Below are 24578 nucleotides of genomic sequence, written 5' to 3'. Positions count from 1 at the left end.
TGAGGGGCCCTAGACTGGACTGGACCTAACCTGAGGGTCCCCAGACTGGACTTAATCTGTATTGTAATTTTTGTTCTTTTGTTAAGCATCATTAAAATGGTTTTAAAAAAAATCTGTTTAGCTTTTGGTTTTTTCCCTCCCCCCCCCCCCCCCCGGAACAACGAACAGAGTCTGTCCTTCTCTTTCATCCCGGAGAGTTTGTGGTTGACGGATTGAGGCCAAGAGCCCTCGTCGTCGGCGTGCCACCAGTTGGCGGGGATATAGCGGGGGGGTATCGTGTCCAATACTCTTTGAAACGAGACAGATTTCAAGCCACCTCCGTCTGAAGAGAAGGAAGTCGACCACGAAGTCCAGGGTGTCCTAGGAAACTCTTTAGCCATCATTTGCCCAGCAGCCATCTCACCCTGCAGCTCCCAGCTGGCAGCCCCCTCCCCACTGGAGCCCAGCAGGTGGGAGCCTGGTCAGTACGTGGAGGGGAGACTCCTGGGAAAAACTGAGGTTGCTGCTGGGAGAGGTGTTAGTAGGGCCAGCAGGGGGCGCTCACCCTGCGGTCTGTGTGGGTCCTGATGCCCCAGTATAGTGACGGGGACACTGGACTGTAAACAGGCGCCATCCTTCAGATGAGACGTCAAACCGAGGTCCTGACTCTCTGTGGTCATTAACAATCCCGGGCTGTTTCTGGAGAAGAGTAGGGGTGTTACCCCAGTGTCCTGGCCTGATTCCCCCCCTGGTCTTGACCCATCATGGCCTCCTAATCACCCCCGTCTCTGAACTGGCTCCATCCCTCTGCTCTCCTCCCCACTGAGAGCTGCTGTGTGCTGAGCGGACTGGAGCATCATCCAGGTGGGGGTTGCACACTGGGGGGACTGGAGGGGATCCCCCTGACCTGGGAAGAGCTCTGAGGGGAGGGTCCAGACTTATTAATTATTATTATTATTCGTGCTGCACTGGGCTTCAGTCCTGGCAGTGAGAGGGGGACTCTGTGATCAGGACAGATACTTATGACTGTAAAATAATACACGATAGAAATGGAAACAGGGTAGCGCTGTAGTCTCTTCGAAACGTTTTGAACTGCCAGAAGAAGTTTTCACAACCCGGACTCATGAAGGTACAGGTCTTCTCCCTTCGGCCGGAGCAAGGTGTATGGTGTCCTGGTGATTGCTCCCGTTTTGAACGGAGTTTAATGTTGCGTTTCTACTTTATTAGAGAGAGGCACTGAACATCCTGTGATGGACTGGTGTCCTGTCCAGGGTGTGTGAGTGTGTGTGTCCTGTGATGGACTGCTGTCCTGTCCAGGGTGTATGAGTCTGTGTGTGTCCTGTGATGGGCTGCTGTCCTGTCCAGGGTGTGTGTGTGTCCTGTGATGGACTGGTGGATCACAATATTAATTCTCCTCCTTGATTCCCTCATTCATCGCCAGAGTGAAAGCGGGACACGGCAGTAAAAGCTCAGCCCTGCGGGTGGTGGTCCTCTCGGTATTTTTTTCCCCACGGTTTGAAACAGAAACAGCCGGGTGGTATTGTAGAGAGGTCGACGTGCCCGGTTTTCCTCGTCTGTGAAGCCCGTTTTTTTGGGGGGGGGGTCGCAGCTCTCGGAAAAGAAAATGGCGTTTCTTTTCCCCGCAGGACGTGGCGTGGCCCGAAATTTCCGCCCTTGGGCGCTAGAGGGGAGTGGAGGTTGGTCTTTCTTTGATTTGGGGTTCGGGGGGGGTCTAATTTCACTGAACCCCACCCCACGGAAACCCGTGTTGGACGTGGGGGTGCTGAATGCGCCCTCGACGTGATTTTGTCTTTAAATTCAAGTGCAGCTTTTGTAACCCTTGGGCCGGAAACAGCTGGACCCGTTTCCCCTGCCTGTCCGAGGTGGCGACTACCGGGGTCGTACAGGGACACCCGGCTGGGTGCGACGTCACGGAGGCGTCACAATGAGCCGCCTGACGTCACAGAGCGGCGGATTCTAGCGGGGGGCGGCGCCGGTGCCCCGTGAGCTCAGAGGAGTGAAGAGAGAAGAGGAGGAAAGCGCTATATAGTCCTTTCTAAACACGTGTTTCTTCCAATAAAGTTACTTCGACTTAGATCGTTAGTTTCAGCTTCAGAATCGCTCTTCAATATCCCCGTGAAATCGGTAAGTCAGTCAAAAGCGCCGCTGGCGAGAAATAACAAAATAAGTGGAGAAATAAGTTGTTTTTTTTAACATTACTCCACTCTTATTGGTGTGATCGTGCTGTAAAAAGATATTGAGAGGAGGTGCACCTCTACACAGAGAGTGGCGGGGGTGTGGAACAAAGCCGATACCCTGGCTTCTCTCCAGACACAGCTGGGTGAGCTCCTCCAGTCAGGACAGGAGGCTCTACTGTACACAGAGGGTGGTGGGGGTGGGGAACAAGCTGCCCAGCCCTGTGGTTGAAGCCGATACCCCGGCTTCTCTCCAGACACAGCTGGGTGAGGTCCTCCAGTCAGGACAGGAGGCTCTACTGTACACAGAGGGGGGCGGGGGTGGGGAACAAGCCGCCCAGCTGTGTGGCTGCGTCCCCTCCCCTCCCCACTGTGACTCTGCTTGTCTCGGCAGGACGATGCACCAACAGAGATGCCGCACGGCCGTGCGCGGTCGCAGCAGGACCCAGGCCCGGCGAGGCGTCGTAAGTCCACCCCTCCCGCCCGCCAGCGTCCAGCGTCCAGCCCTCCACCGACTGACCTCTCCGCCCCCAGCAGCGCTCGCTGTATTATAATAATAATAATAAAGCTCCACACTCTGACCCCTAAACCCCCGATACCCTGCAGCTCCCCACACTGACCCCTAAACTCCCAATACCCTACAGCTCCCTACACTGACCCCTAAACTCCCGATACCCTACAGCTCCCCACACTGACCCCTAAACTCCCGATACCCTACAGCTCCATACACTGACCCCTAAACTCCCGATACCCTACAGCTCCCCACACTGACCCCTAAACTCCCGATACCCTACAGCTCCCTACACTGAACCCCACAGTCCTGATGGCCGAGAGGTCTCAGCTTGCTGTAGTGATTGAGTGAGCTCTGTGGACCTGACCTCTGTCTTGTGTCCTCCAGACCTGAAGGTGAGATCTGGGGAGGAGACAGAGCACCCACTAACTTTCCTGAGCTGGGTTAAAGGGTTAGACAGCTTCTTACTGTTGGACACACCTGTCCACACTCTTACTGGACACACTCGCCTGTCCGGACTCTTACTGGACACACTGTACACACTCGCCTGTCCAGACTCTTACTGGACACACTGTACACACTCACCTGTCCACACTCTCACTGGACACACTGTACACACACACCTGTCCGCACTCTCACTGGACACACTGTAGAGACTCACCTGTCCGGACTCTTACTGGACAAACTCACCTGTCCAGGCGTAGTCTCTGCTCCTCATCCCCCCTGCGTTGTGTCTCCCCCTCTCCCCGCTGGACAGAATCCTGTGGTGTCTTCTTGTCTCCCCAAGCTCGTCCAGAAGCTGGAGAGCGCGGCCGAGCTGCAGCTGGAGCTCCCGGGGTCGCCCGGCTCGTCCCGCTCGGGCTCGCCCGGCTCGTTCCGCTCGGTGTCCCCCCCCTCCGCGCCCTCGAGCCCCCTCCGCTCCCTGCCCCCGGCCCCCCCAACCGGCCCCTGCCCGCCCCGCCTCGCCGCCCCCCCTTCCTCCCCGCCATGCCCCTCGAGCCCCCCCGATGCCCGGGGGCGGTGCCCCTGCCCCCACCCGTCCTGCCCTCCATCGCCCGCCCGGCCCCACCAGGCCCCGCCTGGGGCTCCCCGGTGCGGAGGGCAAGGAAAGAGGCTGAGATGTCTGACAAGGCCAGTGGGGCAGAGTCTGTCCGTCTGTCCTTCTATCCATCTATCCTTCTGTCCTTTTCTCTGTCCATCTGTCCTTTTCTCTGTCCCTCTGTCCTTCTGTCTTTCTTTCTTTTTCTCTGTCCCTCTGTCCTTCTGTCCATCTGTCCTTCTGTTTTTCTGTCCTTCTGTTCATCTGTCTTTCTGTCCTTTTCTGTCTTTCTGTCCATCAGTCCATCTGTCCTTTTCTCTGTCTTTTTGTCCATCTGTACTTCTCTCTTTGTGTCTTTCTGTCCTTCTGTCTGAGTCTCTCTTTTTCTCTGTGTCTGTCCTTCTCTCCCTGTCTCTCTCCCTGTGTCTTTCCATGTCTCCCTGCTCTCTGTCTGTCCTCCGTTGTCCCAGCTGGGTCTCTCTCCCTGTGTCTCTCAGTGTATCTCCCTGTCTGTTTCTTTGTCTGTCCTGCATTGTCCCAGCTGGGCCTGTCTCCTCTGCTCTCTGCCTTCAGCTCTGTTCCCCGATGTCCCGCTAGCCCGTCTCTCTCTCAGCCTGTCTCTTGACTTGCAGGAGGAAGAGGAGGTGGAGACAGCTCCTCCGGCAGGAGAGAGGAAGGAGGTCAGTGCTGGTCCCACCCTGCCTCCTGTCCTGTCTGTCCCTGGGTCTCAGTGTCTCTCTCTCTTTCAGCCCCGTCTGTCAGTCTGTCCCTCGATCTCAGTCTCTCTCTCTCGGCCTGCTGTCTGCCTGTCCCTGCCTCTCTGTCTCTCTCTCTTTCAGCCCTGTCTGTCCCTTTGATCTCAGTGTCTCTCTCTCGGCCTGCTGTCTGTCTGTCCCTGCCTCTCTGTCTCTCTCTTTCAGCCCCGTCTGTCAGTCTGTCTCTCTCTCTCTCTTTCCTCTCTCTGTCTCTTGGTTTGTTTGTCCCTCAAACTCAATCTTTCTCTTTGCCTGCTGTCTTTCTGTGCCATCATCTTTGTCTCTCTCTCTCCTTCCTTTCTGTCTCTCTCTGTCCTGTGGTGTCCAGTCAGTGTGTCTCTCTCCTCCTCCTCTCTGTCCTGTGGTGTCCAGTGGGTCAGTATTAGTGGGCTACACCCAGGTCACTCACTGCAAGTGTGATCTCAGCAGAGTCTCTGTGCTCTTGGGACACTTTACTCAGCTGTCTCTCTCTTTCTCTCCCTGTGCTGTCCCTCTCCTGCCCCCTCTCTCCCTCCTCGGACTCCAGCTGGAGGAGGTCCAATCACCACCTCCTGTGAGACAGAAGAAAAAGAAGGTGGGTAATGCTCTGATCCTCTTTTTACTCCTGTCCAGTGTCCAGTCAGTGTGTCTGTATGTACCCCTCTCTCTCAGTGCAGTGTTCATGTACTGGAGTGTCCAGTCAGTGTGTCTGTATGAACCCCCCTCTCTCTCTCAGTGCAGTGTTCATGTACTGGAGTGTCCAGTTAGTGTGTCTGTATGAACCCCTCTCTCTCTCAGTGCAGTGTTCATGTACTGGAGTGTCCAGTCAGTGTGTGTGTATGAACCCGTCTCTCTCTCTCAGTGCAGTGTTCATGTACTGGAGTGTCCAGTCCGACTCTTAACGTGACTCTCCTGTCTCTGCTTCAGAAGCGCTGGTGGGTCTTTTTAAACTCCCTGAGCTGCGTGTCGGTGGAGACAGATGATCAGGATGAGCCGATGGAGGCGGTGGAGACCGTGGGTCAGGAGAGGAAGAGCGAGGGAGAGGAGGACCAGGCTGCCGGGAAGGACAAGAAGAAGAAGAGGAGGTGCAGGTGAGCAGACAGGGAGGCGCCGCCCTGTCGTGTCTGTGATTCAAGGAGGAGTCTCCTCTTGCTGTTTGATGTCATGGTGACGTCTGTGTCTGTGTCCCTCACACCTGCAATAACAATATTCTTTCCAGGTTTCTTTCCTGGTTCTGTGCCTGATAAGATCTGGACTGGATTGGACTGGTTCGGAGCTGAGGGACACCAGACGACTGGACTGGACAGTCCAGCTAAGATCTGGACTGGACTAGACTGGACTGGAGCTGAGGGACACCAGACTGCGCTGGACCGGAGCTGAGGGACCCCAGACTGTGCTGGACCGGAGCTGAGGGACACCAGACTGCGCTGGACCGGAGCTGAGGGACACCAGACTGTGCTGGACCGAAGCTGAGGGACCCTAGACTGGGCTGGACCGAAGCTGAGGGACCCTAGACTGGGCTGCACTGGAGCTGAGGGACACCAGACTGGACTGCACTGGAGCTGAGGGGCCCCAGACTGGACTGCACTGGAGCTGAGGGGCCCCAGACTGGACTGGACCGGAGCTGAGGGGCCCCAGACTGGACTGGACTGGAGCTGAGGGACCCCAGACTGGACTGGACCGGAGCTGAGGGACCCCAGTCTGTGCTGGACCGAAGCTGGGGGACCCCAGTCTGGACTGGACTGAAGCTGAGGGGCCACATTCTGGACTGGACTGAAGCTGAAGGGCCCTAGACTGGACTGAAGCTGCGGGGCCCCAGACCGGACTGGACTGAAACTGAGGGACCCCAGACCCCAGTCTGGACTGATGCTGAGGGACCCCAGAGCCCAGTCTGGACTGATGCTGAGGGACCCCAGACTGGACTGTGGAAAACTTTCACATTATCTCCACCTGAGTCCTCAGACCGTCTGCATGACCTTGTATTATTAAGTATTATTTTAAGGTCCTGTGATGATCGTAAGATGGGGGGGGGGGGTCACTAAATAAACCCTTGACATTGATCTGTATTGTAATTTTTGTTCTTTTGTTAAGCATCAATAAAAATTTTTAAAAAAAAATCTGTTTAGCTTTTGTTTTTTTCCCTCCCCCCCCCCCCCCGGAACAACGAACAGAGTCTGTCCTTCTCTTTCATCCCGGAGAGTTTGTGGTTGACGGATTGAGGCCGAGAGCCCTCGTCGTCGGCGTGCCACCAGTTGGCGGGGATATAGCAGGGGGGGCATCGTGTCCAATACTCCTTGTAACGAGACAGATTTCAAGCCACCTCCGTCTGAAGAGAAGGAAGTCGACCACGAAGTCCAGGGTGTCCTAGGAAGCTCTTTAGCCATCGTTTGCCCAGCAGCCATCTCACCCTGCAGCTCCCAGCTGGCAGCCCCCCCTCCACTGGAGCCCAGCAGGTGGGAGCCTGGTCAGTACCTGGAGGGGAGACTCCTGGGAAAAACTAAGGTTGCTGCTGGGAGAGGTGTGAGTGGGGCCAGCAGGGGGCGCTCTCACCCTGCGGTCTGTGTGGGTCCTGATGCCCCAGTATAGTGACGGGGATACTGGACTGTAAACAGGCGCCGTCCTTCAGATGAGACGTCAAACCGAGGTCCTGACTCTCTGTGGTCATTGACAATCCCGGGGTGTTTCTGGAGAAGAGTAGGGGTGTTACCCCAGTGTCCTGGCCTGATTCCCCCCCTGGTCTTGTCCCATGATGGCCTCCTAATCACCCCCCCTCTCTGAACTGGCTCCATCCCTCTGCTCTCCTCCCCACTGAGAGCTGCTGTGTGCTGAGCGGACTGGAGCATCATCCAGGTGGGGCTGCACACTGGGGGGTCTGGAGGGGATCCCCCTGACCTGGGAAGAGCTCTGAGTGGAGTGTCCAGAACTGGACCGGGGACACAGACCTCTGGACTGACTGGACCGGGGACACAGACCTCTGGACTGACTGGACCGGGGACACAGACCCCATGGACTGACTGGACCGGGGACACAGACCCCATGGGCTGACTGGACCGGGGACACAGACCCCCGGACTGACTGGACCAGGAACTGCCTGGGATAAATCAGTGAATCGATCTGTCAGATCAGCCAACCCTCTGACAACCCAGCAAGCAATTAGATCAGTCAAAAATCGAGTTAGTTAATGAACAAGTTAGTTGAGTTAGTCAATGATCAATTAATCAGTCTGGGCTGTCAAATGATTTTTTAAAAGCTCTCCCTGCAAAACCAAAGTCAGCTCTCCCACTGGTTTCTGGAGCTGGTGCTGAACTAACGTCTTTCATTCATTCCCAGACTTAACAACATCCAGCACCACCACTCCTGCTCCCACAAGTCACAGTGAGTATGGCTGGAACACCACTTCAAGGGTGTGCACTGGGAACACTGGGTATCCTCTGAACACTGGGCGTGCACTGAGAACACTGGGTATCCACTGAACACTAGGCACTAGGGAACACTGGGCCAGGATGGCTTTGCTGTACCTAATCAAACTCTGTTTCTCTTTCAGACTTTAATAAAAGCAGCGCTAATTGTTCAGGTGAGAAAGTATATAACTTCATTAAGGGTCTCCAACCTCTATATGAATTAAAAATAAATTATATGCTGTTTAAAGGGGACAGCGGGGGCTGAAGTAGACAGGATGGCTGTGCAGGGCGTCATCAAACTCTGTTTCTCTTTCAGATTGTGATGCATGTTGCACTGATTGTTCAGGTGAAAAAGTATATAACTTCATTAAGGGTCTCCAGCCTCTACATAAATGAGGAATAAAAGAAACGTTGTTTGCACATTGGTTAAAGGGGACAGAAAGGATGCCTTTGTTGTTCCCTGATGTCGTGGGCAGAGCCCAGACACAATTATCCCTAAGTGATACTCACAATACTACATCATGCTTGTGTTACATAACGCTCATATTACATTACATTTGTATTTCCTTCAGAAAAACGCAGGATATGTTGGTGGAGACCTATTAAGGGTTTCTGAAGTCTACACTGGGCAGGTCAAACTCTTGCTCAAGATGTCCTCTTCGACAGGAAGCAGGCCTGTGCAAACTGCAATGACCCGAAAGTACGACCTTTATTAAAAATGGCTAATGACGGTAGCTAGCGATTGTTAAACAAGGTAACAGATATAGAAGACAGACAAAAAAAAACACCCTAGATCAGAGAAGGAATGCGTTCCCCTCTGGGTAAGAAAGGCCGACTGCATTTCCGGGGGAGGAAAGCTGCTTTAGAGGAAACACCGGAGAAGCAGAACTCAAACACTGGGAACACTGGGTATCCTCTGAACACTGGGCGTGCACTGGGAACACTGGGTATCCTCTGAACACTAAGCGTACACTGGGAACACTGGGTATCCTCTGAACACTAGGCGTGCACTGGGAACACTGGGTATCCTCTGAACACTGGGTGTGCACTGGGAACACTGGGTATCCTCTGAACACTAGGTGTGCACTGGGAACACTGGGTATCCTCTGAACACTGGGTGTGCACTGGGAACACTGGGTATCCTCTGAACACTGGGTGTGCACTGGGAACACTGGGTATCCTCTGAACACTAGGTGTGCACTGGGAACACTGGGTATCCTCTGAACACTGGGTGTGCACTGGGAACACTGGGTATCCTCTGAACACTGGGTGTGCACTGGGAACACTGGGTATCCTCTGAACACTGGGAGTGCACCGAGAACACTAGGTATCGGTGTACAGATGCAGCCATTCAAAATGGGTGAGGTATTTCGCGGCATACCGCGACACGCCCACCGGGGTATCACGCGGTTCACGTGTGTCACGTGACTAGCTATCCGGCGTCGCCTTGTAAAACCGCCAGGGGGAGCTTAACCTCTCATGTACAGCATTTGAGCCTTTTATTTTGAACTGTGTATTACAGCATGTTAATCATCAGTCATTAAAATGTTGGTATATTTTATGAAAGCAAGATTGCTCAGTTGGACAAAAGTACACAACCTACCTTTATCAGAAATATTTATGCATCAAAGCCTTTACTGAAGATATTACTAATAGTATTAATAATGGATGACTTTGGACAAGCTGTATACTCAAAGTATAATTTCTTTAGCACATTTGTACAAGCACTTGGAATCTGTCCAAGCCATACTTTGTCAGGCATTTTGTTTTACTTCAACGGGCATAAAAATTTCCTTGCTTTTAACAGGGCGTTTCATAATTTCTAACTACAAAAATGATTTAAAATGCGACACCTATCATTCAACTAGAGCTTAAAATATCACAAGGATCCTCAAGAGCACAGCAAAGAGTGTATTAAAAGACACTTGTATTTATCAACGCTTTCTTTTCTTATGGAACCACTTCAGAGGGGTGTTCCAGGAATCGGCACTTTAAAGAAAAAAATACACACCAGTATTCCATTTCTCCCTAAACATTGTAAGCTTCGAAGTCTTTAACTAACGTGATACCGGAGTCAACAAGCATACTTTTAGAATTTGATTAAAAGGGAATATAATATGGAATCGCGTATCTCAAGAATTTAATAACGGTATGATTATATCCGTGTACTGCGGCAGGGCTGTGTAGGGCTGTTTCGCCTGCCTGTTCATGTGAGCTGTCTTGTAGCCTACTGGTCTAGGTGCGTGACTACCAACTAGCAGGTTGTATGCTTGAATCCAGCTGGTGCCGGACTTTTCATTTTTATTTATTTATTTTTTAATCGCGTAACATAAACATATTACCGTATGCAAACTGTACTGTATACAGTATGTATATGTATATTTAATGTCTTAACTGTGCCCGTTTAAGTATTGAATATTCATATCTAATTTTACCACTGAAGGGAAATCTTAGTAGCTGAGCATAAAAAAATAGGAGCATACTGTAACGCGTGTGAAGGCCATAAACGATATTAATTTTGGAACATAAACATACAGTATATGGCTGGTCTCGGTACTTTAAAGAAAACATACACGAAACATGGTTTCATTATGACCAGAATCGGTCTTGAGATATTTTTAACTTGATTTACAGTATTTGAGAGGTATGTCTTAACACCGATACTACAGTGCTTAAGTACTGCTCACGTATATGTTTCTAGGTTTATATTATGCATTTCATACGGTCAAATTACTTTTGAGCAACTAATAAGAACCGCGAAACGGTATGCGTTTTAGTTTCGTTTTGTGCTGGGACCCGTGGATTGATTAGAGATATCAAGTACATACAAGTCATTTTTTAAATGTTGTAGTTCGTCTTGAAAAAATGTTACGAGTACATCATCTATCAACAATTACACAGGTTCTGTTTCCATATTGCGGATTTTGGTTAAATAATATTATTTTCTAGATTTCACGTTGTGAATATGATGGGATGTCTGATGGGATGTTTCTAAAAATCCATCCTCTGTAAAACGTCTTCTCTAGTTGTCCTGCATATGTATTCGCTAATGAAGCTGTGTGTTCTGAGCCTGGATCTCTACATTTCTGTATGAACCAGCTTAGAGGGCTAAAGATAGCTTGTGTTTAAATTGAGTGTAAGGCAATTTATGCTTCTAAAGTCATGGTCAGCATTTATTTTTGTACTGTGCTGTAAACTTGTTCTGTGCTAAGTCACATTATTTTATAGCGTTTTTATAGCGTTATCAAATACGGTGTTACTGTAGTTTACTGAGTCCCATGTCACATGGTCTGTGATTGAAACCTGTAAAACCGGTTTAATTCGTCACAGCCAGCACTCTTCAGGTGTGAGGGTCTTCTGCTCAGAATGAAACGCTAAAATGTTTGTGTATATTCTAATGGTAGTGGGGGCAGGGTGTGTGGGAACAGGTTTGGTTGAAATTGCATTGGAGATCTATGTTCTTCACACCTGAAACATTTTCTCTGAAAGCATTTTCTTCGCAGTTTAACCGATCTCGTTACAGCATATTTCAGTTTACTATTATTAACCATATTAATTTTTAGTGCTTAATGTAAAATCTTGTAAAAATATATTTTCATTGTTCAAATATACATTAAGTCTGACTATCATATAATAAGGTAAATACAAAATTAAAGAAAAAATATGGTTAAATATAATTCAAAATATTTTGCTAACAATGTTAACTGTTTTTGAATAATAAAATGTATTAACTAAGGAGTAGGATGGCACAGTTGTTTGTATGTTTTTTGTTTTGTTTCTTTTTCATAAATACAACAGAAGTACCTGATGTTTAAGTGGCTTTCAAAATTAAATTATGCATGCAAACCTGTGAACTAGAAAGATAACTAAGATATCCATCCATTATATTCCATAATATCCATGAAATATATGGCGCTGAAATATGTGTGACGCAGTGGTGGCCTGGCACGGTGAGGTGCGCTTGCAGCTATGTGACGCAGTGGTGGCCTGGCACGGTGAGGTGCGCTGGCAGCTGTGTGATGCAGTGGTGGCTGGGTATGTAGAGGTGCACTGGCAGCTGTGTGTTGTGACGCAGTGGTGGCCTGGCACTGTGAGGTGCGCTGGCAGCTGTGTGATGCAGTGGTGGCCTGGCACGGTGAGGTGCGCTGGCAGCTGTGTGATGCAGTGGTGGCCTGGCACGGTGAGGTGCGCTGGCAGCTGTGTGATGCAGTGGTGGTCGGGTATGTAGAGGTGCACTGGCAGCTGTGTGTTGTGATGCAGTGGTGGCCTGGCACGGTGAGGTGCGCTGGCAGCTGTGTGATGCAGTGGTGGCCTGGCACAGTGAGGTGCGCTGGCAGCTGTGTGGTGTGACGCAGTGGTGGCCTGGCACGGTGAAGTGCGCTGGCAGCTGTGTGGTGTGACGCAGTGGTGGCCTGGTACGGTGAGGTGCGCTGGCAGCTGTGTGGTGTGACACTGTGGTGGCCTGGCACGGTGAGGTGCGCTGGCAGCTGTGTGATGCAGTGGTGGTCGGGTATGTAGAGGTGCACTGGCAGCTGTGTGGTGTGACGCTGTGGTGGCCTGGCACGGTGAGGTGCGCTGGCAGCTGTGTGGTGTGACGCAGTGGTGGCCTGGCACGGTGAGGTGCGCTGGCAGCTGGGTGATGCAGTGGTGGCCTGGCACGGTGAGGTGCGCTGGCAGCTGTGTGTTGTGACGCAGTGGTGGCCTGGCACGGTGAGGTGCGCTGGCAGCTGTGTGGTGTGACGCAGTGGTGGCCTGGCACGGTGAGGTGCGCTGGCAGCTGGGTGATGCAGTGGTGGCCTGGCACGGTGAGGTGCGCTGGCAGCTGCGTGGTGTGACGCAGTGGTGGAAATGTTCACCATGTTTCACCATGCTGAAAATGTTTGTACCAGACTTTTTTGAGGCCTGTTTAATTGTGTCTGAAGTCTGATGTTGTAAATTTTATTGTTAAAAAGATCCATGAAAATGTCACTACTGAAGTTAGCTGGTACTGTTGGTATTGTAAGTGGCAAGTAGAGCTCATATTTTAGATTTTGTGTAGTTGCTAGCTGAACTGTGTGTTGGATGCACATGAATATATTCATTATATGCCAGCGCACCTCACCGTGCCAGGCCACCACTGCGTCACAACAAACAGCTGCCAGTGCACCTCTACATACCCAACCACCACTGCATCACACAGCTGCCAGCGCACCTCACTGTGCCAGGCCACCACTGCGTCACACAGATGCCAGCGCACCTCACCATGCCAGGCCACCAGCTGCGTCAAACCACACAGCTGCCAGCGCACCTCACCGTGCCAGGCCACCACTGCGTCACACAGCTGCCAGCGCACCTCAGCGTGCCCGGCCACCACTGCCTCACACCACACAGCTGCCAGCGCACCTCACCGTGCCAGGCCACCACTGCATCACACAGCTGCCAGCGCACCTCAGCGTGCCCGGCCACCACTGCGTCACACCACACAGCTGCCAGCGCACCTCACCGTGCCAGGCCACCACTGCGTCACACAGCTGCCAGCGCACCTCAGCGTGCCCGGCCACCACTGCGTCACACCACACAGCTGCCAGCGCACCTCACCGTGCCAGGCCACCACTGCATCACCCAGCTGCCAGCGCACTTCACCGTGGCAGGCCACCACTGCGTCACAACACACAGCTCCCAGTGCACCTCTACATACCACACCACCACTGCATCACACAGCTGCCAGCGCACCTCACCGTGCCAGGCCACCACTGCATCACACAGCTGCCAGTGCACCTCACCGTGCCAGGCCACCACAGCGTCACACCACACAGCTGCCAGCGCACCTCACCGTACCAGGCCACCACTGCATCACACAGCTGCCAGCGCACCTCACCGTGCCAGGCCACCACTGCATCACACAGCTGCCAGCGCACCTCACCGTGCCAGGCCACCACTGCATCACACAGCTGCCAGCGCACCTCACCGTGCCAGGCCACAACTGCGCCACACCACACAGCTGTCAGCACACCTCACCGTGCCAGGCCACCACTGCATCATACAGCTGCCAGGGCACCTCACCATGTCAGGCCACCACTGCGTAACACCACATAGCTGCCAGCGCACCTCACCATGCCAGGCCATCACTGAGTCAGAGATTAAATAAAACCTCACTCGCACCAAACAAATTTATATTTCTAAATATTACAACATAATCGAATTTAAGTCACTTTAATAACAATGAATAGTCACCTAGGCGTTACAATATAAACATTTATATTGATTTAAATAACGTTTTGATTTAAATCGCAAATGCGGGTTTAAATATATGTGTTTTTTGATTCACAATCAGACAAATGCAACATAAATTGATATCTTTGTCTTCTAAGTATCTTAATAAACTTTCAGCATAGCTTTCTCCCTGTTTAGATTTATTTTGGGATCAAACGTGGAAAGATTAGATTGTAATCGTTTTTATTTTTTAAATACATTTTAGAAAAGTGTAATCTATACTAAAAAGCTGTACACCACCTGCTATAAAGATACATATTGTAATACTTTCGGGTTCGGATAGGACAGACACAAGAACTCAGACTTGCGGAGTTAAAGCAAGTTAAAGCTTTGATTTTATATATCACCTTTAAAAGTGGCATCTCAAAGCAAAGTAAATACCCAACACTGATTGTACCCATCTGTCATGCTAATAAAGCAGCTTGAATTGAATTGAGAGGGGGGGGGGTATATTTGCTTTGTGTATAAAGTACATTGTGAATGTTTTCACAGCCTTCACTTTGTCGTTTTTATGCCATTTTTTGACCACGCACGAATATTCCTATGTCCGTATCTTCGCAAGGGAATCAGTGTGAATTTTAATACTAATTAAATGACCGCGGGCACTTTCCACCCCCTCTACATTCTCAGAGTAGAACAGACTAACCTTCTAATGAAAGACGGTCCACCCCCCACGGACAGGAAAAGTGCCCACAGGCACTTAAACTTAATATGGTCAGTAACAGTAAACAGTAACATGGTCAGAAGGAGCACGTACAAACGTTTCCGAATTAACCACATGTAAGACTCTGATGCTTAAAATGTTTAGGGAGAAAGTGGAATACTGGTGTGTATATTTTCTTTAAACTACCAATACCAGCCATATACAGTCTGTAACGTAGGGATTTCTATATGTCTTTATTTAGTGGTTACATTAGTGACAAAGGCTAAACTTTTAGCTTCAGTAACGTGTACATATCTCCCCTTTTTATAAAACGACTTGGTTGAAAACTGTTCCAGAGCCACTGTTGTTTCATCAGTGAAAAGTACATCATGAAATGCCTCTCCCTGTTCAATCCACTGGAAAAAAGAAAAGGAGCATAAAGCTTCTGATGGTCATAAACGATATTCATTTAGGAGCAGCATCAGAGGTATGTTTTTAACTGCACTGCATTGGAGAGAATACCATAGTGTGTTTTTTTTTTTACTCCCTGGCGGAAACTGGCTTCCAGAAGAATCAGTATGGCTCAGAGATTAAATAAAACTTCACTCGCACCAAACAAATGTATATTTCTAAATATCACAACATAATCGAATTTAAGTCATTTTAATAACAATGAATAGTCACCTATGCGTTACAATATAAACATTTATATTGATTTAAATCGCGTTTAAATCACCTTTATTTAAAACCCATAATACTGCTGATACTGTTTAGACTTTTAATTATTTAAAACTGTATTAAAGCAGCACGTAAATTGCTATCTTTGTCTTCTGTGTAATAATGTTCACCTCTCTGTCCAGCAAATTTACAATAGTAATAATAATGAACTTTATTGTATATGGCGCCTTTAAAGGTGGCTCCTCAAAGCGCTTTACAGGTTAAAAACAATACTGTTAGGCTGGGAAAACGATTTTTTTTTAAGAAATACAAAATGAGATTTAATGATATGTTCCGGCTTAGACATTAACGAAGAGCATGACGCGTGTACTGTATACACTGCAAGTACAACCCCCCTCTCTGCAGGAGTGCTGGCTGTGACGAATTGAACCGGTTTCACAGGTATTTTCAAAGTAGGAGGCGAGATTTCCAGCGAAAGACACCTCCCCCCCCTCAAAAACCCAGTAAGTACAGTACTTACTAGTTAAAGGCTAGGCTCCCGACTACGGCGAAAGGAACCCTTCTTTCATTAGAAGACAATGAACATATTTTAGCCCTGAATGAATTAATAGCAAACATGGTTTACATAAAAGACATTTTCCAGGAAAGTTTAGCCTTTGTCACTAATGAAACCACTAAATAAAGACATCAATATAAAAATCTTAAGATTTTTAAAATACATGACTTTGCTAAAATTTATTTGAAAATAAAAACAATTACAACTGCCAGGGGAGAGAGAGAACAGGGGAGGGATGTTGGTTTTGCATAAGGGGCGGGGCTATGGAAATTAGGTCTGTTTGGGAATGTGTAGTTACATGTTCTGGCTGTTTGTGAATTATCGTTGTTGAGTATGGAGTGTTGAGGTATTGATTTTGTGTAATGCTTTATGTTGAAAATTGAGGTGGATTTTGTTTATGAGAAACAGGATAAACTGGGATGGGAGGAAGGTTTGGTTTTGCATAAGGGGCGGGATTATGATAATTGGATGACTTTGCGAGAGTAAAATGGTTTGATTATTTGATTTTGTATTGTGGTTGTTATCTATGTTTTTGGTTGGTATTATGTTTATATGGTTGTTTTTGTTGGTTGGTTGTTATTATGGTTATTAATAATACGATCTATAGTTGAAATCTGAGCCTAAATAAAAAGAAAAAGCAAGTGATTAGGTTTATGAGCAATCTAATTACTTATTCGTTTAAAACCCTATATAAAATAAAGTTTATTATTAATTTGCTGGACAGAGCGGTGAACATTATTATGCATAAGACAAAGATAACGATCCTGATCAGTTTAGAAATCTGTGTACGCTGTAAGGTTTTTACTCCTTAAACTTTTAAAATACACGTTTTAAATAGAAAGAAATCCTCTTCCTGGTACAGTATGTATAGCAAACCAGCACGTCTTTTTTCTCCAATCAGAGGGGTGTCAGATGGTGTCAGCCAATCACCATTCTGAAGCCCTACCATAATCTCTGGTATGGGGAGACCCCAGAATTCTGTCCCATAGTTTAGACAGATGATAGATACTTTTATTGATCCCGTGAGGGAAATAAAGTAAATCATTTTCATTTTAGGAAATTATTAAACGCTCGGTTAAAAGCAAAGGAGATTGTCTGTTATAGTGGACATAAAAACAAGAGTTCGCTGGCATTATATCCTGGAAGACACAGACTGGCGCCAGACCGGTAAATGCTTGATGAACTAGGGATTGGACAGTTTCTAAGTGCTTGTACAATCGATGGAAATGTTCAAATAAATGTGCAAAAGAAATAAACAAAATAATCATTTATTTCTTTATCATATTGGCTAGCTAATGTCCTCTCTTTGCTAGTTAGTGGCTGTGTTTCTGCGTTGGGTAGCAACGGGTGACTGTTCTCAGGCGGAAGATGTAAACAGCTTAATTTTCGTGTTAAATAATTTTTAAAAATTAAAATTCATTCTATACAGCAATCGCATATTTGGGTACCGTTTCATAAAACTTTCATGCTTAAAATGTTTAGGGAGAAATGGAAGACTGGTGTGTATTTTTTCTTTAAACTACCAAGACCAGCCATACACAGTACAGTTTACATACATACAGTAATGTTTATGTTCCTAAATTAATATCGTTTATGACCTTCAGATGCGTTATGCTCCTCTTCTTTTTATGCTCAGCTACTAAAATTTCCCTTTAGTGGTAAAATCCATATAAATATTCAAAACTAAGCAGATTAAAATGTGCACAGTAAAGACATTAAATGATTAAATCTTTGCACTACCAACCAATGCACCACGAGTGCCCCTGTCGGTCATTTTGGCCAGCCAATCACTTGCCCTGCGGTGCCCTCCGGTGCCCCGCGGTGGCTTGTGGGTAGGTTACTGTACCGCGGGTTTTTACCGCGCATTTTGAATGGCTGCATCTGTATCTGATCTCCTCCATGAGGACTCCTTCACCGTCCTGACTCTCCCCTGTGTCTCTGATCCTGTCTCTGTCTGACTGTGGCTCTTCTGTGAGTTTGACCTTGAGAGATCTGTAATGCGGAGTTCTCACTGGAGCAGTCCGATATGATGGTCAATAAAAGGTCCAGCAAAGTCAAAGCTGGTCGCTCCCAGAACAGGACAACGCAAGCTCAAGTATCAATTCATGAAGTTTGTGGGTTTTAATGGATCCGGCCTGAGCAAGCCTGGTTCAGTTAGCAAACGGGCGGCCAACAATCGGCTTTTAACTCATTTCACAACTGCGGTCTCACACCCTGTGTTTTGGTTTTTTTCAGAATGCCTGGAGAAAACGGACTCCGACTACTGCCTAGCACAAACCCCACTCCCAGCCGGTAACGGTGAGATCCGAAGACCTTTTAGAACAGGACTTGTAAATATTCCCATTCCATCGTCGTCAGAAGTATGAAGTGGCTCTGCGGGTTTTTTTAAAAAACCCAGCGACGCCGTCTTTGTCTTCACCCGCAGAGGAGCAGGTCAAGGTTTATCCCTGAAAGGACAGGAAAAGAGACGCGGCGTTTCGGCCGCGGAGCCTCCTTCGGGCGCGTGAAGCCGGAAAAGACCACAGTCGAAATGTCGCGTCTCTTTCCCCTCTCTCTCGGCCGCGTGGAACGATCCCGTACCTGCTGCCTCTGCGGCCTGCGGGTGGCCGACACGGCCCCCTCCCTGACCGTTATCCCTACCTGCCGCGCGTCTTCAGCAACGCTTCCCTGACCGTTATCTCTCTCTTTCAGGAACTGCAGCACCGCAGGAATGCCATTACTCCGTGATCCAGGATCCCGGGCCCGCGGGCGGAAGTAGGTTTTGCCTTCTCGCGTGTAAGGGCTCGCAGGGCTCAAACGGCAGCGGCGGGGGGCGGCGAGACGCCTGTGGTGCGCGGGCTTGCTAGGTCAGTGCGAGGTGAAGTCGGGGCAGAGCCCCTGGACCACAGCCCCACCACCGGGAGCTCTGCTAAGTGGTGGGTTGGGCAATCAGTGCTGGATACGAGTGTCAAGTGTTGACACGAGTGTGAGCAGCGTCGATTCGAGTGTGAACGGTGTCGACACAAGTCCTGTTGGTCAGTACAGTGTCAATACGAGTGCGAACAGTGTCGACAGGAGTGTGAACAGTGAGTCCTGTTGATCAAAAAAGTATCAATAAAAGTGTGAACGGTGAGTCCTGTTGTTCAGTATAGTGTCAATACGAGTGTGAACAATGAGTCCTGTTGTTCAGTACAGCGTCAATATGAGTGTGAACAGTGAGTCCTGTTCTGTACAGTGTTAACTCATTGAATTCCCTCTTGCTTTGCACAGTGTTAACGGGTGAGAACATGTGTTTTATTCTTTGCAGAATTAACACAGACAGATATTGCTGTTGAATACTCCAGTCAACAAACCCCGAGCCGCACAAAGTGAGGATCTTTTACTTTTATCTATTAAACTAGCAGAAATAAAACATCATGATAACTTCTTGCTGCTCTGTCCAGTTTTAACACAAGTGTGAACATTTGTAATAATAGTGAGTCCTGCTGTTGTGTACAGCGTGAATACAAGCGTGAACAGTGAGTCCTGTCGTCTGAACAGTGTCAATACGCGTGTGAACAGTGAGTCATGTTGTTCAGTATGGTGTTAATATAAGTCTTATCCTGTATAGTATAAGTTAACATAAGTATTGACCCGTATCCTATTCTCTACAGACATCACACTACCCAACAGTGATGTGGAGTACGCCACCGTCAACAAACCGAGAGCAGCACAAAGTGAGGACTTTTTTAACTCTTTACCACAGTATAAAACCCACAGGAGTAATGAGAATGACACTAAAAACAACAACACTGATAGTGAACAAGAGATTTTGAACAATACACATTCTAGTCAGATTTAAATACCCACAGACCTGACCGTTGGAAGTAGTCAAAAAATGCAAATTATTTTTTTTTCTGCGTGTAGGTTTTCTAAGAACTGAAGAAAGGTTAATAATGAGAGAACGCCATTCGGTTTTTCAAGCCTGTCTGGTAGTTAGTGATTAATTGGACCCATGATTTAATCCACCTGTATCTGGAGAGAAGCCAGGGTACGGGCATCACCAACAAGGCTGGGCAGCTTGTTCCCCACCCACCTCTGTGTAAAGACGCGTCACCCATTCTTGGTTTTATTTTCACCTTTCACTATACGTGAAGAATTCCAAAAGGTGCACAAATGCTCTGGAGCTATTCTGTGGTTCGGCGATGTCTCTGGAGCCTTTTTTCACAGTGTGCGACTTCCCTGTGTGTCTCCCCGAACACAGGGTCTGACTGAAGGGGCACTGACCTGGAGGAATGGGAGGAGACCGAGCTGGGACGGTTCTGCCATGTCAGCGAAATTCTGGACCCCGACTTCATCTGCCAAAGAAACAGCAGCGTCAATTAACTCAGCCAGCGAGTTCAACTGTTGCCTCCCTTCTCTCCATCTCTGTGTGTCCCATCTCTTCATAACCCGTCTCCTATCAATCCTACTGTGTTTCATTTACTCTTCCTCACTCTGTCTCCTGTCCGGTTGTCTGCACTTAAAACTGAGGGATTCTCTGTGATCTCCTCTCTCTCGCTGTGTCTCCTGTCCTGTGTGTTAGTATGTTTGTTACTGAGGTATTTCCTGTGATCTCCTCTGTCTCACTGGGTCTCCTGTTCTTCAGTGTTTTAATTATTTTTAAATTAAAAATAATTTAGCTCATTGCTCTCTCACTCACTGCGACTTCTATCCATTCTGTGTTCAGTTCCTCTGACTTGCCTCTTGCATCAGCGCTAGCAATATCATGCATCTATTTAATTTAAAATTATTGATCTGTCACCTTGATAGTTCGATCTCGGCTACAGTTAGCATAGATGGCACAATTAAAAGGACGATGAGCTCAACATCTGTGCGTGTCTAATTAACTGAACCGTACAGAACATCCTGCCTCAGCTAATCTTTAGCTGGCGGGGTCGCCCATCGGCGAGACCACGTCTCCAGGAAATTCTGCGGACTGGAAACTGCGGGAGGGTGGGGCTGTGTTTCCGCAGGAATGCCGGAAATCACTCAGGATCTCCAGAGAGACTCCTGTAGCCTTACAGCATCACAGTCACAGGCCTCAGCATTGCAACTGTATAATATCAAACGCCCAGACACCCTGAGGTCTGAAGTATTACCTGTAAACAACAGGCACACTGGAACCTGACTTCATCGTCCACTTAGCGCAGAGGTGGGGCGGACAGTCAGTTTTCTGGGGAGAAAAAAAACAACACCAGGAATTTAGCATACTGAAAGGATCATGGAGTGATGATCTGGCTGAACCCTCTTGGCTGAGGGCTCCTGGCCAGAGGACGAGGAGGCGGGGACCCCCCCCTGCACAGCGAGGAGGAGTGCCCAGGGGGGGCAGCTACACAGGTGGAGACGGGGTGGGAGAGGGACGCGAGGGAGAGAGGGGGATCACGTGCAGTATTGACAGTGTTTCAGGAGAGGAGTCAGGAGTGATTGCTAAAATATCGACAGCCGAGTCAGACCGAACTAGGGTGTGGCCATCCCTCTCGAACTTTCATCACAAACTCCTGTCTTCCTGCGGTGTCTCTGAGGAAGCTACCATTTTTCATTGGCTAATAAGAGGTGGAAGAGGTGTTAGTGGGACAGCAGGGGGGCGCTCAACCTGCGGTCTGATACCCCAGTATAGTGACGGGGGACACTATACTGTAAACAGGCGCCGTCCTTCGGATGAGACGTAAAACCGAGGTCCTGACTCTCTGTGGTCATTAAAAATCCCAGGGCGTCTCTCGAAAAGAGTAGGGGTGTAACCCAGGCGTCCTGGCCAAATTTCCCATTGGCCCTTACCAATCATGGCCTCCTAATAACCCCCCACTCTGAACTGGCTTCATCCCTCTGCTCTCCTCCCCACTGAGAGCTGCTGTGTGGGGAGCGTTCTGGCGCACTATGGCTGCCGTCGCATCATCCAGGTGGGGGCTGTACATTGGTGGCGGTAGTGGGATTCCCCATTCCCTGTGCAGCGCTTTGAGTAGAGTGTCCAGAAAAGTGCTATATAAGTGTAAGCAATTATTAATAAAGCCCCTCTGTTATACCCATCTAGAAACATGCAATCAGCATGTTATTGATGAAGCAATAGTCACAACATTATTCCACACCTCTAACCCTGCACTAGGGGGCATGCTTCAGGCTCGGGCCAGGGTGAGAGGCGGGTTATGATGACAGTCATGCTTTCTACACCTTATACTGAGCTCAGAAATGGACCGAGCGGACATCTCACGAGCAGATCCCTCCGCGTATAAGAAAGGCAACTTGTCTCAGGAAAAATACCACGGATTCACATCCGAAATATAATAATAATAATAATAATTGCTTACACTTATATAGCGCTTTTCTGGACACTCCACTCAAAGCGCTTTACAGGTAATGGGGACTCCCCTCCACCACTACCAATGTGTAGCATCCACCTGGATGATGCGACGGCAGCCATAGTGCGCCAGAAGGCTCACCACACATCAGCTATCAGTGGGGAGGAGAGCAGAGTAATGTAGCCAATTCATAGAGGGGGAGTATTAGGAGGCCATGATTGGTAAAGGCCAATTGGAATTTTGGCCAGGACACCGGGGTTGGAAATATGATAAAAAGGCAAAAACCCCACACATGTAATGCAAACGGACCCTACAAAGGAAACACAGTTTTAAAACCAACTTGATTTTCCCCTGGAGAAACCGTTTTATGGACACACATCGCATCTATTACACATGTATAACTAAATATAAAGATAAAACTTAATATAAGAAGTCATGACATATCACACATGACGAAGTCTGATCCAGAATAAACAGTTTACACTGACCAACCTTTATTTACCCTGGTCACTCACTTCTATTAACTGTTTTAATAAGGGTAACAAATGAATATTTGTTTCAATTTGGGATCTACATATGGGAGCCCTGAAATGTTGGCCAGAGGGGAGAAGCTGATATTCAGACGTGAGAATATATTAAAAACAAGGATTTGATGTTGTTTTTCACCTGTCTAATCAAAGCTTGTTCAAAAATTATCTGATTATAGGACACACGAGTTTATAATCATACTCATTCCGCTTTTTAACCCCGTATATATGCACAATATGAAACGTATATACACTAAATCTCACGTGTGACTCCCATAATATACATTTCTTTACGAAAATTAGGAACACTTATTACAATTATCAACCCCCCATGACGAGGCAATATTTCATACCTTTGTTTCTTTGTGGGTTCAAAGTTCTGTCCTGTCGTTTCACACGTAATGTTTTGGTAGTTATCTCAATTTTCCTTTGCAATTATCTCCAAGATCATCATCAACTTTTTGTAAAACGCTATGCACAACTGATATTTAAAGAAAGTCCTGTACCAAAAGGTCTTCGTAGGGAAAGACAACTTTTTTTTTCCTTACGTCAGTCGCTACACGGTTACTCTTAAAATCCATTCATCGCCTTTAAAAAAAAGTTTCGTTTTTTATTGTGTTTCACTGACATTTCTGTCACAATTCTGAGGGACCCCAAATAAAATTCACTTGCCGGTATAAAGACGCCGGCGAGGTTAAGACAGGTATCGAGCCACCTGCGTATCTAACGGACGTTTAAAATAAAAAAATGGCGTGTAATGTTGCGAAGGGCTACTGTTTTTTTATAGTTTGTCGATTGTAAGGGACGTGGGCCGCGAAAGAAATACTGGTCGGAGTAGGAAAAGGTTTATTGATGGTTTATTGTACCGCAACGGTCACAATTGACTCACCAGCAAAGATGGCGCCGAGGCCACATCGACTCCCTCCCGCCCTGCCTCGCACCGAAGCTCGAGCTGCGGAGCGCGACGCCGAACCGCCAGTCCGCGGGCGCGGGCGCCGGACATAGACGTCATAACCCCTTCCGAGGCGCAGGAATTATAGATCACTGTAGTTTCTTCTGGACCCGGGTTAGGGACAGTGTGCCCTCCGTGAGAGTCTTCTGAGGAAGCCAGTGTCTCATGGGTGTCCAGGCTGGGTACCATCTGTCCATCACAGGACACACAGACACACACACTCACACACCCTGGACAGGACACCAGTCCATCACAGGACACACACACACTCACTCACACATCCTGGACAGGACACCAGTCCATCACAGGACACACACACACTCACACACCCTGGACAGGACACCAGTCCCTCACAGGACACACACACACACAACCTGGATAGGACACCAGTCCCTCACAGGACACACAGACACACACACTCACACACCCTGGACAGGACACCAGTCCATCACATGACACACACAGACTCACTCACACACCCTGGACAGGACAGCAGTCCATCACAGGACACACACACACCAGGGCCAGTTTTCCCAGAAGCCAATTAGCCCAAAAGCCTGTCTTTGGACCCGGAGAACACAGGGAGAACATGCAGACTCCACACAAACAGTTCCGAAAGCCCGAAAAGTGGTTGACGTTTTAATTTGGCAACGCCACGATGGATCCCAGTTTTTTTTTATTTTGGAGGCCAAAGAGGACAAAAAAGGAAACGTCCGGAGTCTTGTAGCGTGAAAAGGGTTTAAATTTCGACTTAAGGAGTTGGCCATCGTTATATTTCGCGAGGTATAATACAGGGGGAAAAAGAACATTTACATTTA

At 48.4% G+C, this 24578-nt stretch overlaps 1 long non-coding RNA gene across 2 annotated transcripts; it reads right to left on the bottom strand.

The window, feature by feature from the left end:
• Positions 1-5042: 5042 nt before the first annotated feature.
• LOC138243198 (uncharacterized) lies at positions 5043-23794 on the bottom strand. Of its 2 annotated transcripts, none has more exons than XR_011192030.1 (4): positions 23698-23794; positions 21088-21161; positions 20234-20304; positions 5043-5512 (listed from the first exon to the last, which is right to left on the bottom strand). It is a non-coding gene; the product is annotated as an uncharacterized lncRNA (long non-coding RNA). The 2 variants fall into 2 exon arrangements; XR_011192031.1 differs by lacking the exon at positions 23698-23794 and adding an exon at positions 23162-23679.
• Between the last annotated feature and the right edge of the window lie 784 nt (positions 23795-24578).

The sequence above is a fragment of the Lepisosteus oculatus genome, chromosome 14 (assembly GCF_040954835.1).
Source record: "Lepisosteus oculatus isolate fLepOcu1 chromosome 14, fLepOcu1.hap2, whole genome shotgun sequence".
NCBI classification, from domain to species: domain Eukaryota; kingdom Metazoa; phylum Chordata; class Actinopteri; order Semionotiformes; family Lepisosteidae; genus Lepisosteus; species Lepisosteus oculatus.
This window is presented reverse-complemented; position numbering and strand designations above follow the sequence as displayed.